Genomic DNA, 12,022 nt, shown 5'->3' on the forward strand with positions numbered 1-12,022 from the left:
CAAACTAAGGATTAGTTTGCTACTACATCCAAGCTTTTAAAGTGGAGAAAATACTCAAACTACCTCTCCATCCTGTCTCTTCATGTACATGTTGAAGCGAAACTGTAAGATTAGTGATCCCACAAAAACAACTTCTCGAATAATGAGTAACCAACCACACAGGCTCACAGAAATTACCAGTTCTGTAGTAAACAGATTTATTTATTCCTGAGATTCAACCCCACATTATAATCTAGGCTGTCCTGAGTCTCACTAAGTCACACATGTTGGCCATGAGCTTAAAGCAATCTTTCTGCCTCAGACTGTATTACAGACACAAGCCATCATACATACCTGGCTCAGTAAAAAAGAAAGTAGCAATGCCAGAAATATGAATACAAAAAAATCTAAAGTATTGATATCAACACAAACATTATGAGCAAAACCTTAAAGGCCATACACTGAACAGAGTTCCAGCACAGCACACATCTCAACCTTTTTAATGCTGTAAACCTTTAATAAGTTCCTCATGCTGTGGTGACCCCCAACCATAAAATTATTTCATTGCTACTTTATAACTGTACTTTTGCTATTATTATGAATCATAATGTAAATATCTGATATGCCAGATATCTGATAATGGGATCTCTTGTTATTGTTCGGCCCCAAAGGGGATGGGAGCTACAGGTTGCTCTAGCAGAATTTCATTATACTTGAAAGTTAAACTTATCTTGAATTTCTCACATAAAGCAACCATCATGGCAGTCTCATATGAATACACATTAAGAGTGAATAATGCCACCAGCAATGGCACACACTTGCAATCCCAGCACTCCAGAGGCAGAGGTTGAAAGACTGCTACAAATTCATGGCCAGCCTGGACCCTGTCCCTCCCCAACACACACACACACACACACACACACACACACACACACCAATAAATAAAAAATAAATACAAGCTAAATTACAAATACACTCTGAACTTATTATAAAGCTAACAGTGGACAAAGTTTCTTGTTTCAAAATCCAATTCACTTTCTATAAAGTTGAGGTGGCATTTCATTAAGAAATCTGACTTATGGAGCCAAAGATGACTCCATAAGTTAGATACTTGCCCCAGTGCTTGGGATCCACATGATGTAAATAGAGAACCAACTCCCGAAAACTCCTCTGATCGCCACTTAATCAAACAGTGCATGCACCCAAACATAAAAATTTAACTCAAACTGAAAAATCTGAGCATGCAAGAAGTTGAGGCAGGAGGACTGAGACTGGCTTAAAAAGAAAGCAATGTGATTAACTCAGTCCTCTAGTTACAGCTATCTTAACTTTTCTTCTTGTATGTCAACAATACTGGTAATCCTAGTTAGCATGGAAGCAGGACAATAAGGAGTTCAAAACCAATCTGACTGTCTCTCTCTCTGTCTCTGCCTGCCTGTCTGTCTCTCTGTGTCTGTCTGTGTGTCTGTCTCTCTCTCTCTCTCTCATACACACACACAGAATTGTGGGGGTAAAGGGGGACAGTGGCAGAGTCAGTATAGTTTACCATTTTACGAATTCAGAGGGGGGCTGGAGAGATGGCTCAGTGGCTCTTCCAGAGGTCCTGAGTTCAATTCCCAGCAATCACCTGGTAGCCCACAGCCATCTCTAATGGGATCCGATGCCCTCTTCTGGTGTCTGAGGACAGCGACAGTGTACTCACACACTTAAGTTTTAGAAGGATCCAGCAGTACACAGCCAGCCTAAGTGGCTCCGGCCGCAGTCGCACACACCTTTATTATTGCCATCACTTGGGTGGCAGAGCCAAAGGGCTGAGTTCAGGGTCAACCTAGTCTACAAAGCTAGTTCCAGGACATCCAGGTTTACACAGAGAAACCCTGTCTTGAGAACCAAAAACAAATACCAAAATAAACAAAAAAACAGCATTTCTGAGAGTCAGTTTATATGTTAAAAATATTTTTCTCATGTAATAGAAATGAATTAAAATTTCAATTTCTTTTTAAAGTAGTATATAGGTCACTTAAGTCCATCTTGCTTCCTAAATTCAAATTTAACTAATAATTACACATTTATCAACAATGTACTATGCACCATACACTCTACTTAACGTTATAATAGCATATAAATATGATCCTCCAAAGGGGAGGAGGGGTACTGCTGTAATTCTTCAAGATAACAGACGATACATATGTAGGTCTCTAAACTGCTAGTTAAACCGAAAGGTAATGCTCTGATTACTGGAGAAATTCAAATTGCCAGGATCAGCAAAACTACAATGCAAAGTTAATAGCCTCCGTCCTTAAAATATCCCAAGAGGAGAAAGAGATTCAAACTGTTAACTTGAGCCTAACGATACTATACAGTAATAAGCTAAACAAACTGTCAGATCCGTTTATAATTAAGTGGCCCAACCTCTACAAAGAGTCATCGATGGAACGTTCACCCTAATGGATGCAAAGATCCAGATACCAGGGCTCAAACACAAACCCAAAAGCACTGCAAAGCACAAACTGCCCGAGAGGTGAAGGATCTGGAAAGGCTGCACCGGTTTTTTTCCTTCAACCGGAAAGCCTCTCTCTACTTTGTGATAAAGATAGGGTAACTTAAAGGTGAGAATGAATGGCAGACCAGTCTGCTCCATAGAAAAACACAATACACTATAAAAAATAAGTGCTTTAAGATAAACGGTGAGAAGTGATCTTGGTGGGGTACTCTGAGAACTCAGGGGAGGCAAGAGAGTCCTTAATTCGGGGGTCCTCAGAACACATCTGCGCTGGCCTCTAAAGTTGAGAAAGTCGCAGGTCAACATCGGAGACCCACGCACACTGATTCCGAGCACCAGCCGACCCACAGTCGCCGAAGCGGCGAGAGGCCAGCACCAAGTCCGGGAAGCCCTTTCTCGTTCCTCCAAGGCCACCGCGGGAAGAGGGCTCTCCGCGGCTCGGGCTGGTGTGGGCGCCAGCCTCCGGCACGGAGCAGGAGGAGGGGCCGCCTCCGCTGCTCCCGCGGGCCGGGCTCCGCAAAGTTGCTCCAACACAACTCTGCGGCCTGGGGGCTGCTGCGGTCCCTTCAGCCCGCTGCCCGCTCGGGGCCAGCGGCCAGGGGAGGGCCCTTCGACGGGCGGGCAGAGGACGCGAGGGTCACCGCGGCGGGCGGGCGGGCGAACGGGCGAGGGGTCCGGGCCGCGCCTCCGCCGTCGTGACCCCACGCTCGGACGCCGCAGAGCCCGGCCCCGCTCCCCTCCGCCTCGCAAACACCTCTCCGGGACGCAGCCCCGACCCCGAGGCTCACCCCGCAACCAAGGCCGCGGCCCCGCGCCCCTTCTTGCCTCACCTGCGCCCCGCCGTCCGTGCCTCCTCGCCGGCCCCGCGCGCCCCGTCGGGGCACGCGCCCACCCGGGCGGCGCAGACGGGCCCGCAGATTCGGGCCGCCGCGGCCCCAACGCCCCCTTCTCTTCGGACAACTCCCAGCGGCGAGCAGAGAAGCGCGGCTGGAGCCCCTGCAGCGGGGCAGAGTAGAGCTCGCCGCCTCCGCAGCCTCCAACACCAATTCCCTTCAGTCGTCCGCGCCGCCCCAAGAAAATGTCACCAGAGGCCGTTCCGCTCTGCGCCTCACTTCCGCCCGGAACCACAGAGCAGCGCCTGCTGGCTAGAGCGGCCGCCCTGGCGGCGGGAACCTATGCTGGCTGGCGGCCGGCCCGGAGCAAGTTGCGCAGCGCCATCTGGCGGCGGGGACGCGCGCGCGCCCTTCGCTGAGCGCGGGCTCCTGCGCGCCCGCTTCCCGGGCTTTCGCGCGCGCCCTCCGTTCTATCTGGTAACGTCGGTCTCGGAGGGACGAAATGCCGGGCCATGCCAACCCCGTGCCTTAAAAGCACCGGGCTCCGCTTCCCGAGGGCTGCCCCATACTCACCCACTCACGATGCCTTTCCGAAGGTCGCTCACGATGTCCGAATCGTGGAGTTGCTCCAGCAGGGTGCCCGAGGGTGTCTACTCCCTTCTCTCGTCACTTTCCCGCGGGAGCCAACAGCTCGGCTCCCGGGAACCGCTCGTTTCCAACACCCGCACTAACGTCCTGTTCAAGTTTTGGCTCGGAAAACGCCGCGGGGCTTGCGGCTAGCGCGCCACCTGCCGGTGACACAGTCCTCCAGGGGACCCCGCTCCGCCAACACACGCCTCAGACGCCCAAAATTCCACCTCTGCAGAGTCACTCCTTGGTTTGGCAGCCCGCCCTGGGAAGGGTGACACACTACTAGGAGTTTTGCAGACCTGTCCTTAAAATGGGCTCGGGGCACGTGCTGGGCTCGGGACCTGGAGAAAAAGGGGGTGAGTCTCCATTTGGCAAGTAGCGAGCTCCAGAGACCGACGCCGAGGACAAGCTTACAATGCAAGGTTTTGAAGAAGAAAATGTCATCTGTACCTTTTTTTTTTTTTTTTTTAAATACGGGGAATTGAACTGATCCCTGCAAATGCGAAGCAACTGTTCGCCCCTCAGCTACGTCCCCAGACCTTTTTCCAGTTTTTAGACAGGGTCTCGCCGTTTTCCAAACTGATAAAGATCTGTTCTGATTTCTGGTCAGCGGAGTCTGGAGACAACGCACACCGGAGAAAAGGGAAGGAAAAGATGGAAAACCAACGCGCCTCTTGATAAGCGGCTGAGGGAAATGTTATTTGGTGTCTGCCACATCGCTGCACCCTTCAGATAACTTTTCCGTGTCATTGGTCTTTCTAGCAAAGAATCCATCTGCGACTTGTGAAACAAAGGTAAAGGTTTCCTGAGATGAGTCCTCTCCTGGCTAGCTCTCATTCCCCTGCATCTCAAACTCCATAGGAGGAAACAGGACCAAGACAAACCTCACACCTCCATCAACATTAGCTACCCCCTAATGTCGCTCTGCTCTCCGGTTTACTCGGGATTATTATTATCATCCTGTTGGGAGGGAGAGAGAGAGAAAGACTTACTGAGTCGTCTTGCCAGCGCTCTCTCAAGAGTATGCAAGTGTTTTATTCGCTGTACCTTCTGTGGGGGAACAATGTGCCACTTCAAAACATGCGCCATTGCCTCGGTGTTTTGGTTTTTTCGTTTTGTTTTGTTTTCTGTTGAGAGCATTTAAAATCCTCTCTTCTAGCTGCTCTATCCAATACCTTGTCGTCAGCCGCGGTTATCCTAGCGTGCTGTCAAAGCCGAGCAAGCTCTTCCTCCTGCCCAGCCGCACCTGTTATTAACCATCTCTCTACATCCGGTCCTCCCTGTGTCCTCCCCAGGCTCTGGTAACAACTACCCTCCTTTGTGCTCCCGGGAGAGGAACTCTTTAACCTCTGCATATGTCATACATCGGTTCTCCCACCAGCCAAAACATGGCTATCCCATGACCATCTTGGAGCAGAAATAGCTTTGTCCCCATAGTCATGGTAGTGGCATGGAGCAATACGGTAAAAACTAGGTCTACAAGAACAGCAAGGGGACTGAGATCACATCCTAGAAAAAACAGGTGTGTCATGGGATCTTAGCCCGGAATACTAGTCATCACCCACCCCACCCCCCACAACGTTCCTGAAGTAGGACCTTTCCGTGATGAAGCTCTTTTTGAATCATCCAAGTTCCTGTAGGTAACCCCTCAGCCCCCATGCTCCTATAATAAATGAACTAGTAAACTCACTGGTTTACTAAGTTGGACTCGAGTGGAATCATTACTTAGATCTGTCCTAGATGTTCTATCAGGGGTGAATGGAGATTTTCCTCCATGTTTCCTCTGGAAAAGTCAACACACCGACATTTAAGTAAGTTTTAGCATTTGTCTTTTGGTACCTGATATACTCCACTTAAACATCCAAATCCTCCCAAGTTGCAACAAATGGTCAGATTTAATTTCATGGCTGGATAATATTCTACTGTGTATCACATTCATATCTTGTGAACAGGGTTGTAGTAAACATGCAAGTGCAGAGATTTCTTTGATATACTGATGCCATTTCATATATATATATATATATATATATATATATATATATTATCCTGTACATATAGTATCCTGTAATATATATATATATTATCCTGTGCATATAGTATCCTGTTATATATATATATATTATCCTGTACATATAGTATCCTGTAATATATATATATATATATATTATCCTGTGCATATAGTATCCTGTAATATATATATATTATCCTGTACATATAGTATCCTGTAATATATATATATTATCCTGTGCATATAGTATCCTGTAATATATATATTATCCTGTGCATATAGTATCCTGTTTTGTATATATATATATATATATATATATATATATATATACATATATTATCCTGTGCATATAGTATCCTGTAATATATATATTATCCTGTGCATATAGTATCCTGTTATATATATATTATCCTGTACATATAGTATCCTGTAATATATATATTATCCTGTACATATAGTATCCTGTAATATATATATTATCCTGTACATATAGTATCCTGTTTTGTATATATATATATTATCCTGTACATATAGTATCCTGTAATATATATATTATCCTGTACATATAGTATCCTGTAATATATATATATTATCCTGTACATATAGTATCCTGTAATATATATTATCCTGTACATATAGTATCCTGTTTTATATATATACATGTATATATATATATATATATATATATATCTCCTGTACACTTCATTCATTTTTGCTAACTGCTATAGGCACAAGAACTTTCTAGTCCTAAGTAAGATGAGAGGAAGAGATAATAATGACTTTTATTAAATACTTACTATGTGACAGATCCTTTGCTATTTAAATGGATTTATTCTTCTGAACCTCATAGCAGTGCCATGGGCTTGGTGGTATTTTTAATCCCTGTCAAAGGTACAAGGCGGTGTACTCTGGGGACATGCTGAGCCTCTGCACTGTGATAGGCATGTAACCTCAGACAAGTGACAGCTTCCAGAGTTAACTTACTCGAATTGCGTCCTCCCAGGGAAGGCTATCTAGAAGGAGACAAAGGAATCCAAATAACAGCAAGTCTGAATTTGGACCTGGCTCTGCCTCACTCCATCAGAGTGACCTTCAAGCAATTGAGTGATCTCGATGAACCTTGGAGTCCTTGCTGGTCCGAAGGCTGACCCCTGATGCCTTTGGGGGTGAAGGTGAAATGAGAAATGAATAGAAAGCTCCTGTTACCATCCTTGGCTCAAGAGAGAACACACAAATCAGGTCTGCCTTTCTGGTACCAGTGTCCCTAGTCACATGTTGGGAGTCCCAAAGGAGGTACAGGCACAGTGCTTTGGTACAATAACAATTCTATCTCAACAGGATTCTACATACACACACACACACACACACACACACACACACACACACACAGACACAGGCACACACCCAGGACGACAGGATCACATGAAACCAGAGCCATAACAGAACAGCACAGAAGGATGTCATGAGGTGGAACCAGAAGGTGACCAAGGGAGACTAAGAAAGGCCCCCTTTTCTTTCCTGCCAGGATGACTGGCATTCCTCAGTCATTCCTGGGTGAAATGCTCAGAGACCCAGGCTTCTCGTGTCAGGTAAACCAACGAAACCTGGTGCATATGGAAAGTCTTCCTTTTTCGACTTCTTTCATACGTATGACTTTCACCGGCATGTGAGTATATGCACCATCTGCCTGTCTGGAACCTGTGCAGATCAGGACGTGTGATGAGACAATTTCTGTGGAGAAGGGGTTCGTGACAGTTTGATTCACGGTGCGATGGCGGGATGGGCGCCGGGATCTCGCTGAGCGTCCCCCTGGCCGCTTGTCCGAGCTTCAGCACAGTCCGAGGTGCCTGGAAAGAACTCCGGAAAGGCCAAGACAAAGCTGGTTTCCCACTCGCAGCGAGCCGGCTTGCAGTTCCCTGTGGGCCGTACTCGTCGACACCTGAAATCTAGCACAACCACGGACGTGTGGGCGCGACCGCTACTGTGTACACGGCAGCTGTTCTGGAGTACCTCACCGCAGAGGTACTTGAGTTGGCAGGATGCATCAAGAGACTAAAGGTAAAGCGTATTGCCCCTTGTCTTGCAACTTGCTATACGCGGAGATAAAGAATTGGATTCTCTGCTCAAGGCTGCGATTGCTGCTGGTGGTGTCATCTCACACGTCCGCAAACCGCCCGATTGGGAAGAACGGACAACAGAAGACTGTCTAAGGGACTAAATAGTCTTAACAGCTGTCCAGTGTTGGTAATTCCAGTGGGCTGTATCTCTGTGAAAAACAGTTTGGCCTTTTTGTAATTCTATTTGAGCAAGTTAAAGCTTAATTAGCCTTCTAATCCACCAAATTTCTGCACTCAAGTCTTAACCACGTTTAAGTGTTACTATATGGCTTCAAAGAAGCTATTGATTCTGAGGTAGTGGGTTGGGTTTTTTGTTTTTTAAGATTTATTTAGTGTATATGAGTACACTGAAGTCTCTCTCTCTCTCTCTCTTTTACAGTTTATTTTATTTATGTGCGTACACTGTAGCTGTCTTCAGACACACCAGAAGAGAGAGAGCATCAGATACAGATGGTTGTGAGCCACCATGTGGTTGGTGGGAATTGATCTCAGGACCTCTGGAAGAGCAGTCAGTGCTCTTAACCACTGAGCCATCTCTCCAGCCCAAGTAGTGGGTTTTGATTGAGTTGACTGTTTAAAAAAAAAAAAAAAAAAAAAACTGTTTGGATTCATTGTGATGCAGAAGTTATAGTAACAAGCTTTTGGTTTTATACAGATGTAATTTCTATTCTGGTGGATAAACTCAATAAAGGTCATATTTCCAACTAAAAAGAAGGAAGAGCAGGAAGAGGAAGAGAAGAAGAAAGAAAGAAGAGGATTCATAGCGGCCATCACATTTAGAATAGGAATGAGGAAGTCTAGCAATGTTCGTCCACAATTCCAATCTCAGGATCCTGGCGTGAGGTTCAGGTTCAAATGGAGAACAGAGCCAGGTCTGTTGTTGTCGGTGAGTCATCGTGTGGATGTTGGGATTTGAACTGGGTCCTCTGCAAGAACAAATGCTCTTCACCGCTGAGCCATCTCTCCGGCCCCAACATAACATCTTAAAAGAAGGAAAATGGAAATAAATGCAGAAGGTGGTTTTCAACTCCCCTACAAGCCTCCCCACTCCCTGCCCCTCTCTGTATACCAGTGCGGAGCCCAAGATTTCTGATCCCCATCCACCTCCCAAGTGCTGAGACGCCCAGTCACCCAGTTCCTGCATGGCTACGGATCAAAGCCAAGGCCTGCAGGCCAGCAAGCACGCTACCAGTGAGCCGCATCCCAGTCCATGACACCTGTTTGTTTAAATAAAGAATCACCCTCTATGATGGGTGTCTCCTAGTCATTACTGACCTCGTTAGGATCAGAGTCTGGACCCCAGCAGGTATCACAAGTTAGGCTACCTGGCCACAGTAGACTAATTAGCAGACAAGTGCTGGAGAAAAGAGATTCACAGCCCTCACCACATTTAGAAGAGGATCAAAGAGGCCTATCGATGTTCCTCTCCTCCACAAGGCCAGCCTGATCTAGATAGTTCCAAGCAAGGTAGAACTACAAAGTGAGAACTTGTTGCAGAGAGAGAGAGAGAGAGAGAGAGAGAGAGAGAGAGAGAGAGAGAAGAAAAAAGAAATGTTTAAAAAGAAGAAAGTAGAATCTGGACTTTTTCTCACCCAGTCACAGTTCAGAGAAGAGGGAGTGGAGGATTTGAACCATCTACCCGAGAGACCAGTAGGAGCTCTGGGAGAAAAAAAGACTATACCCTAAGGCTCTGGAGGAAATGAGGAAAAGGGGGAAGGAAATGGCAAGGCTAGGCCTCCCTCAGAGGTTCCCTGTGGGTGGCCACAGAAGACACTTAGCTGAGAAGAAAGGGCTGGACTGCTATGAGCTCTTCTACTATCTCTGCTCCCTGCCTCTGCCTCCCCTGGTTCTAATAATTATGTCCTTGAAGAGCAGCACCAGGGGACAGAATAAACAGACATTTGGGCTCTGCCAGTCTCCTTGCAGGTTCCTGACACCCTGGGGATTTCTGAGCAACTGGAGGGCACCTGCCTGACCTTGTGCTAATGACATGACCCTAGGAGGGAACCTGGAGAGCTTCAGTTAGAGAACCCTGTTAGGAGCTGTTTTTGTGCTTTGTGCTTTCAGATAGTGATTTCTAGGTCCTAACTAAGGCAAGGTCAGCCATCTCCAGTCTCTGTTGGGGGAGGGAGGGTGTCATCACCCCTGATTGGTAATGAAAGAGCTGATCAGTCATTTAGCTGTGCAGAAGAGAATGGAGCCCTGACTTCTGATTCAAGTTGGGGGTAGGGGGATGGAGGTGGAGGGAGGGAGGTCAGGGGGTGGGGAACCAGAGAGGGAGAAGTAGTAGAGAAGGACCATGGGGAGGAAAAAGTGGAGAAACAATGTGGAGATGAACTAGGAGGAACAGCTATGAGGACACACATGGACCAGAAGGTACCAGGGCAAGACTCAGATGCAGGCAACACACCATGGGAAGTAGGTAGCCATAGAGTCAGAATAGCTCAGAACCTGCGCAGCTTAGGCTTGAAGCTTGTTATTAAATATACCAAGTCTCTACATCATTTATTCAGGATTGAGAATGGGCTAGAGCAAGCATGGAAACACCCTTCAGTTATTCAGGAACAAAGGGGTTTTGTAAACCCTCCAAAAATTACAGTTACAGGGCTGGGTCTAACTTTCAGCCCTACCTTCCTCCCACCCTCCCTCCTCACCTCCAGCCCCAGGAGAAGGAGAAGGGCCAGAGATGGGATTCAACTGCCAAAAGCCAAAGAGTGTTGGTTTGAAACAAGGTCTTGCTATGTAGCCTAGGCTAGCCTCAGATTCAAATTCCTCCTGCCTCAGCTGCCTCTGGTTTTGTTTCTCTTGAGATTAGGGACTGAGGTGCATATTTTACATATCAAAACAGATTCTCCAGGTTCTTCCAACATCCCTCAGTCTCAACCTGGCATACCCTTTCCCCCACCCTGAACTTTCCAGCCCAGGGGCTGGGCTGCCTTTCCCACAGAGGCTATATAAGCCAGACATTTTTTGATCACTCTCTCTCCCTCCTCTCCTTCTCCCTCTTTTTTTTCCCCTTTCCCTTTCTTCCCATCTCCCTCTCTTTCCCCCTCTTCCCTCTTTTCCTTCCCCTATCCCTCTCTTCCTCCCTCTCTCTTCCCCACTTCCTTCTTATTTTTTCCCTTCTCTCTCTGTGCTTGTACCCTTTCTCTCTTTCTCCCCCCTACTCCGCCCCACTTTTATCCCCATGGTGACTCCCCTGGCCTTGGTCCCTGGGGTCAGTGATCTCACCCGAGAGCAGCTTCCCAATAAGTTTGCCTTTAATATATTCTAATCTGTCTTGAATGGGCTCATTTCACCAGTGGAGAAATAACCTATCCTGTGCCCACCAATGGCTGATTATTTAATCATGCAAGGCTGTGTAATGAAACCTTAATAACTGCCCTCCCCCACCCCCAATAATGGGATTTGAGAAGTTCTGGGGCTGTACCCTACATTGGGTAATACATAGAGCTCCTAGCTAACCTCTGGCCCCTTGTCTCTCTTTGATTTGGACTCCTGGATGTATACTTTAAATCTGAGGCTAGGACTTGATGGTAGAACTTTTGCCCAATATGAATAAAGCATTGGATTCCATCCCCTCAACACACACACACACATTGTAAATAAACCCAGATGAAGCAAGTGCCTCTAATAACAACAAATAAGCTGTTGAGGCAGGGGGATAGTGAGTTTGAAGCCATCCTGACCTACAGTGAGATCCCGTATCGGTGTTCCCAGGTCTCAGGAGGGTGGGGCAGGATGGCTGCGGCAAGGTTGAGTCCAGCCTAATCTACAATAGTGTGTTCCAAGCCAGCCAAGGCAACATAATGAGACATTATCTCAAAAATGAAAATCAAATATTAGTACATAGGCGAAAGTATAATGCACTATCAGTAAGGTTAATTAAATCTGAGTTCTGTGAATTCTATCGAATATAAATGGAGATCATAGGAACATCCCCATCCTTCCC

The 12,022-nt window shown here is 46.7% G+C and overlaps 1 protein-coding gene and 1 pseudogene across 4 annotated transcripts in view; one reads left to right on the forward strand and one right to left on the reverse strand.

The window, feature by feature from the left end:
• The window catches only part of ARK2N (arkadia (RNF111) N-terminal like PKA signaling regulator 2N), a 73,153-nt gene extending 69,108 nt beyond the window's left edge, over positions 1–4,045 (reverse strand). For 2 of the 3 annotated variants that reach the window (XM_080919856.1, XM_080919858.1), the window contains exon 1: positions 3,313–3,535. The gene's annotated coding sequence lies outside the window, so the exon portion shown is untranslated. Of the gene's footprint in view, positions 1–3,312; positions 3,536–3,888 lie in introns of those variants that run through there. The other variant, XM_080919857.1, reaches the window with a different exon arrangement.
• A 210-nt stretch (positions 4,046–4,255) lies between these two features.
• Positions 4,256–8,163, forward strand: LOC308423429 (histone H2A.Z-like; annotated as a pseudogene). The gene is made up of 2 exons: positions 4,256–4,301; positions 7,786–8,163. The product of its transcript is annotated as a histone H2A.Z-like (transcript).
• Positions 8,164–12,022: the final 3,859 nt, after the last annotated feature.

Source organism: Micromys minutus (genome assembly GCF_963924665.1).
Source record: "Micromys minutus genome assembly, chromosome: 8".
NCBI classification, from domain to species: Eukaryota; Metazoa; Chordata; class Mammalia; order Rodentia; family Muridae; genus Micromys; species Micromys minutus.